The sequence below is a fragment of the Microtus oregoni genome, unplaced genomic scaffold (genome assembly GCF_018167655.1).
Source record: "Microtus oregoni isolate MIOR12 unplaced genomic scaffold, Mior012 000003F_ref0000135, whole genome shotgun sequence".
In the NCBI taxonomy this organism is placed as follows: domain Eukaryota; kingdom Metazoa; phylum Chordata; class Mammalia; order Rodentia; family Cricetidae; genus Microtus; species Microtus oregoni.
In genome coordinates, this window is record NW_024543062.1 from 60,403,253 (window position 1) to 60,411,815 (window position 8,563).

Below are 8,563 nucleotides of genomic sequence, written 5' to 3' on the forward strand. Positions count from 1 at the left end.
AGCAGCCATGGTGCTGGAGAAGTAGCAGAGATTTCTACATCCTGTTCCATAAGCAGAGAGAGAAGGTAACACCCGCTCTGGCTTCTACTTTTGAAACCTGAAATCCCGCCCTCCCAGTGACACACTTCCTCCAACAAGGCCAGGCCACACCTCTCAAACCTTATAAACACATCAGAGTTCCATTCTTTCATGACTGAGCTTGCAGAACCATTCTTATACAATTTACCACACCATTTTGGGGGTATTTACATAACTGCACTTAAGGAACAGACATAGCAAAGCCACAGTTCCTAACTAACCGCAATGTGGTAGACTTGTCCATACTTTGTCTCGAGCTCCTGCAGTCACCGATAAAAGGAGACATCATCATGACTATCGAGTAGGTGGAAGAGATGTGTGAGCAAATTTCAGTGAGAAAATGAGAACAGACATCATGAGCCGGAGCCTATGAACAGTGCATCACCCCATTGCAGCAGCCCCTAAGACAGCAGCTCTCCTCTTCACTTCCCAGTGATCTCCGATCCCAGGGGCTGAGGGTAAACAGCTAAAGGTTATGCTGTTCCTCAACTACTTTGTATGCACCTCAACCAGAGCCTATGAATCTGGAAACTCGAAATGAGATCTTTTTTTTTAAATTTATTTATTTATTAAAGATTTCTGTCTCTTCCCCGCCACCGCCTCCCATTTCCCTCCCCCTCCCCCAATTAAGTCCCCCCCTCCTCAGCCTGAAAAGCAATCAGGGTTCCCTGTCCTGTGGGGAGTCCAAGGAACCCCCACCTCCATCCAGGTCTAGTAAGTTGAGCATCCAAACTGCCTAGGCTCCCACAAAGCCAGTACATGCAGTAGGATCAGAAACCCATTGCCATTGTTTTTGAGTTCTCAGTAGTCCTCATTGACCCCACATTGGAGCACCGGACATAAACCTCAAGGTCCAAATCAGGAGCAGAAGGAGAGAGAGCACGAGCAAGGAACTCAGGACTGCAAGGGGTGCACCCACACACTGAGACAATGGGGATGTTCTACTCGAAATGAGATCTTACATTTTCACTGTGTCTTCTATAAACCTGATTGTAATGATTGTTCTGTCTCTTTAAGAGACAAGCCATGCCCACTCCCTTCCCCATCTGCTTAGGCAGGCTGATCTTCAGCTCCCAGCCTGAGTTCTCTCTTTTTCTGTCTTCCTCTCAGAGAGGCAGCTTCCATCTCTCTTCTCTTTCTAATTTCTCCCTCCCCTCTCTCTCTCCGTCTCTCTCTGTCTCTGCCTCTCTGCTCTTCTCCCCTTCTCCCTTCCCCTTCTATAATCCCCTGTATAAATATCCAACCTCACTTTGCATGGTGTGCCTATCTGTCTGTCTCTTGCCTGCTGCTGCCACATTGACTTGCCACCCAGGACCAGCCACCTTTGGAGACCTGCATCATGGTCTCATGTTTCCTGCTGCCACATGTCTCCCTGCCCTGGACCAGCCACTGCTCAGGGACATGCAGCCAGACCTGCCTGGGACTGGGTGCTCTGAGGGCCTGCTGCCTGCTGACACATGGCCCACTGCCACCGCTTGGAGACTGCAGCATTTCTGCTGCCTGCTGCTGCCAGGAATCTGAAGCATTTTTAATAATTCATTACATTGGTGCCACTACTCAGATAGGCTCTCCTGCCCCAAGTCCCTCTCCTGTGGTCAGGATCCTGAACCAGGTATTTTTTTCCCCACAACCACGTGTTCCATATGCCTGAGTGAGATTTCTACAGCGTGATTTCTACTCACACCACTGACTTCAGTTGGTGAGTTCCCCCATTCTGCTCAGCTTAACCATTTCTCCAACCCTGAGGAATTGACTCTTGAGTTCCAGCAACCCTTTGGTGTTCCTAGAAATGGGGGGACTGCCCCCAATCACAGTCTTCAAGGCTACTGTTGTACCTGGTTGTTCCCTTCACTGACATTCATCTCTGGATGCTTCCCTCAGCTAAAATCGTGACTGGACTGACCCGGGGTCAGTCCTCCTGCACTAGCACTGCACACTCTGTGTGGTGCATTTGACTGGGGGCCCAAGGTCCCTCAGATTCTTCTTTCTCTTTTTTTCCATATTTTTTTTCTTTTTTTCCCCTCACCATAAAAGGCTGCTCAGAGCAGCCTCCGGCCTCTCTGACTTCTGAGTTACCCTGACTGGATCCAGTCAGGCTGTAGCACTCCACCTGGAGGTCAGAGGACACCCTCCCGCAGGTCCGGCAGTGTTTGCACCGATTTGTACCCCGCCCATGGGGGAGACATCCCTTTATAAGCCTTGTGGTGTCACTGTTTCACAGGTTTTCATGGTTTCTGCTATTGGAAGCAAGCCATCCAAACCCATCAATCCAGCCTCCCCCTGGGAAGCCTTTTAGAGGCCCCAAATCCTCAGGCCTTTATTCCCTACTTCTTCAGCTCATACCCTCACTTGTTGGTGTCCCACCAACTGCACTTTTATGGGAGCTTTCTGACTACTGTCAATGCACAGGCAAATGGAAGGAGTTTTCTCAAACTGTCCCTGCCACTATGCCTACAAGATTGGTTGGATCTACAAGGTGGCTGTTTTCAATTCCAGCCTTTTGCTCCCCATCTGTGGCTTGTGGCATGGTGGCTCAGCCACAGGGCAGATCATGCCTCTAGGTCTCTTATTAAGCTTAAAACCCCTACAGCTCAAAAGTTGTGGCTTTTCCATACAACATGTGACTACTGCCATTTTGACTGGGATCAGGTGACGTCACTGCCATCTTGGCTGAGAGCCAGGTCAGGTGACCAAGTTCCACCATCTTTTTTTACTGAGGCATTCCTTGCCTGGTTCCCCAGTGTTAACTCTGTTACATGAATGACCCTGTCATCATCTTAACTGAGAGCCAGGTCAGGTGACCAAGTCCTGCCATCTTTACTGAAATATACCTTGCCTGGTCCTCTGGTTGACTTTTGTTTTTGTCTCTAAATTCGTCCTGCTGACTCTGTTGCATGTGCGTTTTGTGCAGTGGTATGCTTTTGGTAGGGTCAACCAAGAGTATCCATTTTGCCAAATTCCTGTTCACTCTCTGTGTGTGTTCATACATGTAACTTAAATGCACCTATGCTTAATGTTCATTACATCTCATTTCAGACTACAAAAACAATAAGTCTCATGTTTTAAACTGGTATGTACTTTTAAGTCTCTTACAAAAATACCTTATATTTAATCCAACCCTGATTTAAAATATATTAAGATGTTCTCTACTATTGTCAGTTCTGCCATTAACCTTCTATTGCAAGCAGGTTTTTCTTTCTGTCTTTTTACTAGTGTAAATCTTACCTGTTAAAAGCCAGTACAGTCAAGCTCAGACCCAGCTCTCCAGTCAGATTCTATACTGTAGTGTTACCTGATAGACAGCCCTCAATTGCTCAGAGATCTGGGGAATATGGCATTTAAATAATTAATTATTAAAAAAAACTTTTCATAACAAAAAGAGACAGGTTGGCTCCTAGCAGCAGCACTCTATTTCCTAAAAAAAAAAAAAAAAAAAAAAAAAAAAAGTCCATCTACAATTCACTGCAACTGGCAAGCACTGACCACTGAGCAAAACTGCCCTCCATATTAACTGAAGATCACCTGACATGGACAGAATCGCTAGAATTGACCGCCTAGCTACTCAGGAAAAGGTAGGCCTGTCTTCCTACAGATTTCTCAGCCCACCAGATCTTCTGAAGCCTGGCAGGCCCTGAGCTAAACAGCAAAAGACAGTGACCATGGAGGACCCTAGGAGTGGCTCTAGGTGCCAACCAAGTAAGTTCTTTATTGGTTTTTAACCCATAACTCTAGTAAAATTTTATTCTTCTCAAAGATCTCTGATGCAGTTTGACAGCTGAGAGGTTTTGTCAGCTTAAAAGGACAATCTCACCAAATTTCAGCAAAATACAATCACAAGACCTACAAGTTATAAAGGTGTGAGGACAAATACAATTACCAAAATTTTCTCCCATGTTGCCTTCCATAGCCTTTTTTTAATTTATTTATTTGTTAAAGATTTCTGTCTCTTTCCCACCACCGCCTCCCATGTCCCTTCCCCTCCCCCAATTAAGTCCCCCCCCCCCTCAGCCCGAAGAGCAATCAGGGTTCCCTGCCCTGTGGGAAGTCCAAGGAACCCCCACCTCCATCCAGGCCTAGTAAGTTGAGCATCCAAACTGCCTAGGCTCCCACAAAGCCAGTACATGCAGTAGGATCAGAAACCCATTGCTGATCTGGGCGCTGGGTCCGAGTACCCGGGGCTCCCGGGCGGGCAGCAGTTCCTTTGTTTCTGTGGCCTGCCTGCACCAAGCGGGGTAGGCGCTTTGTCTGCGAGCTGCCCAACCAGCACGGAGGCCTGATCTTTCGGCGCCAGGAGACCCAGCATTGGGTTGAGTTTCTGGCCCACGGCGCCAGCCTGGGACGGGGAGCTCGGGGGTTTCTTGGCCCCCTGTCCTGCTTGGGCTCTCTGCAGGGCCTCTACTCCCCGGGTGCTGCCTCTTTCTTCCTGGCCCACCCAGCTTCCGTCCAGAGCCCTCCCCACTTCGCCCCCACTACCCTCTTTTGGCGCGTGGCATCGCCCAGCGCAGCCTATCTGGGCGCTGGGTCCGAGTACCCGGGGCTCCCGGGCGGGCAGCAGTTCCTTTGTTTCTGTGGCCTGCCTGCACCAAGCGGGGTAGGCGCTTTGTCTGCGAGCTGCCCAACCAGCACGGAGGCCTGATCTTTCGGCGCCAGGAGACCCAGCATTGGGGTGAGTTTCTGGCCCACGGCGCCAGCCTGGGACGGGGAGCTCGGGGGTTTCTTGGCCCCCTGTCCTGCTTGGGCTCTCTGCAGGGCCTCTACTCCCCGGGTGCTGCCTCTTTCTTCCTGGCCCACCCAGCTTCCGTCCAGAGCCCTCCCCACTTCGCCCCCACTGCCCTCTTTTGGCGCGTGGCATCGCCCAGCCCAGCCTATCTGGGCGCTGAGTCCGAGTACCCGGGGCTCCCGGGGGGCAGCAGTTCCTTTGTTTCTGTGGCCTGCCTGCACCAAGCGGGGTAGGCGCTTTGTCTGCGAGCTGCCCAACCAGCACGGAGGCCTGATCTTTCGGCGCCAGGAGACCCAGCATTGGGAGAGTCAACATTGGGGAGAGACAGCGTTTGGTAGGCAAGGAGACCTAATCCGGTAAAAGAAGATCCATAGGGAGCATTTGGAAGAAGAGATGGGCCGACGTCAAGGCAAGAATTCGCCCAACAAGCTGAAAAGCAACATGAAGCTACCAGAAACAAGCGACCTCACAACGGGAGGACAAGAACCCCTTAATCAAGAGGAAGGAGAAAAGATTGACTTCATGAAAGTGATTGACACCCTTAAACAGCATGTAAAAAACGCCCTTATAGAAATGGATGAGAAATATAACAGAAAGTTTGAAGAATTGAATAAATCAGTGAATGATACCCTAGAAAACCAAGGAAAAACAATCAAACAGATAATGGAAACAGTTCAAGACCTGAAAACTGAAATGGAGGCAAAGAAGAAAACACAAACAGAGGGCCGTCTGGACATGGAAAATCTAGGTAAACGAATAGAGACTACAGAAACGAGCATAACCAGCAGAATACTAGAGATAGAAGAAAGACTCTCGGATTCTGAAGATACCATAGAGAAAATAAACACACTGATCAAAGAAAACAGCAAGTCCAACAAACTCTCATCACAAAACATTCAGGAAATATGGGACACAATAAAGAGACCAAACCTAAGAATAATAGGAGTAGAAGAAGGAGAAGAAGTGCAGCTCAATGGTCCAGAAAATCTATTTAATAAAATTATAGAAGAAAACTTTCCCAACCTAAGGAAAGATTTTCCTATGAAGGTGCAAGAAGCATACAGAACACCGAATAGGCTGGATCAAAAAAAAACATCCCCTCGCCATATAATTATCAAAACACAAAGCATACAGAATAAGGAAAGAATATTAAGAGCTGCAAAGGAAAAAGGCCAAATTACTTATAAAGGTAAACCTATCAGACTTACACCTGACTTCTCCATGGAAACCATGAAAGCCAGAAGGTCCTGGATAGATGTACTGCAGAAACTGAGAGACCATGGGTGCAAGCCCAGATTACTATACCCAGCCAAGCTTTCATTCACTATAAATGGAGAAAATAAAATTTTCCAGGATAAAAACAAATTTAAACAATACGCAGCCACAAATCCAGCCTTACAGAAAGTAATTGAAGGAAAATCACTAACCAAGGAGTCCAACAATGACCACAATAACTCAGACATCTAGAGACCCTTCACCAACACAAAACAAAGAAGGGAAACACACAAACTCTACGACTAAAAAAAAATGACCGGAGTTAACAACCACTGGTCATTAATATCACTTAATGTCAATGGACTCAACTCACCTATAAAAAGGCACAGGCTAAGAGATTGGATAAGAAAACAGGATCCAACATTCTGCTGTTTACAAGAAACACACCTCAACCACAAAGACAGGCACCTACTCAGAGTAAAGGGCTGGGAAAAGGCCTATCAAGCAAATGGACCTAAGAAACAGGCAGGTGTGGCCATACTAATCTCTAACAAAGTTGACTTTAAACTTAAATCAATCAGAAGAGATGGAGAGGGGCATTTTATACTCATAACAGGAACAGTTCATCAGGATGAAGTCTCAATCCTGAACATCTATGCCCCTAATATAAAAGCACCCACGTACATAAAAGAAACATTGCTAAAATTCAAGGCCGCCATCAAACCGCACACACTAATAGTAGGAGACTTCAACACTCCTCTCTCAACAATGGACAGGTCAATCAGACAGGAACCTAACAGAGAAATAAGAGAATTAGTGGAGGTAATGAATCAAATGGACTTAACAGACATCTATAGAACATTCCATCCAAATAGGAAAGAATATACCTTCTTCTCTGCAGCTCATGGAACCTTCTCGAAAATCGACCACATAGTCGGTAACAAAGCAAACATCCACAGTTACAAAAAAATATTAGTAACCACCTGTGTCTTATCAGATCACCATGGATTAAAGTTAGAATTCAACAATAATGCTACCCCCAGAAAGCATACAAAGTCATGGAAACTGAACAGTCAACTATTGAACCATAGCTGGATTAAGGAAGAAATAAAGAAAGAAATTAAAGTCTTCCTGGAATTCAATGAAAATAAAGAAACAACATACTCAAACTTATGGGACACTATGAAAGCAGTCCTAAGAGGAAAGTTCATAGCACTAAGTGCCCACTTAAAGAAAACAGAGAAAGCTCACATTGGAGACTTAACAGCCCACCTGAAAGCTCTAGAAAAAAAAGAAGCAGACTCACCTAGGAGGAGTAGAAGACTGGAAATAATCAAAATGAGGGCTGAAATCAACAAAATAGAAACACAGAAAATAATACAAAAAATCAATGAAACAAAAAGCTGGTTCCTGGAGAAAATCAACAAGATTGACAAACCACTATCCAAGCTAATCAAACGGCAGAGAGAGAATTTGCAAATTAATAAGATCAGAAATGAAAAGGGGGACATAACCACAGACACAGAGGAAATTCAGAGAATCATTAGATCTTACTACAAAAGCCTATATGCCACAAAATTGGAAAATGTAAAGGAAATGGATACTTTTTTAGATAAATATCATATACCAAAGTTAAATCAGGACCTGGTGAACAATCTAAATAGACCTGTTAGTCGCGAAGAATTAGAAGAGGTTATCAAAAACCTCCCTACCAAAAAAAGCCCAGGACCAGATGGTTTCAATGCGGAATTCTACCAGATCTTCCAAGAAGATCTAATACCTATACTCCTTAATGTATTCCACAAGATAGAAACAGAAGGGTCATTACCAAACTCCTTTTATGAAGCCACAATTACTCTGATACCAAAACCACTCAAAGACTCAACCAGGAAAGAGAACTACAGGCCAATCTCACTCATGAATATCGACGCAAAAATCCTCAACAAAATACTGGCAAATCGAATCCAAGAACACATCCGAAAAATTATCCATTATGATCAAGTAGGCTTCATTCCTGAGATGCAGGGCTGGTTCAACATACGAAAATCTATCAATGTAATCCAGCATATAAATAAACTGAAAGAAAAAAACCATATGATCATTTCATTAGATGCTGAAAAAGCATTTGACAAAATTCAACATCCATTTATGTTAAAAGTCTTGGAGAGATTAGGGATACAAGGGTCATACCTAAATATAATAAAAGCTATATACAGCAAGCCGACAGCTAACATCAAATTAAACGGAGAGAAACTCAAAGCCATCCCACTTAACTCAGGAACACGACAAGGCTGTCCACTCTCCCCATACCTCTTCAATATAGTGCTTGAAGTTCTAGCAATAGCAATAAGACAACATAATGGAATCAAGGGGATTCGAATTGGAAAGGAAGAAGTTAAACTTTCGTTATTTGCAGATGATATGATAGTGTACATAAGCGACCCCCAAAACTCCACCAAAGAACTCCTACAGCTGATAAACAGCTTTAGTAATGTGGCAGGATACAAGATCAACTCCAAAAAATCAGTCGCCCTCTTATACACAAAGGAT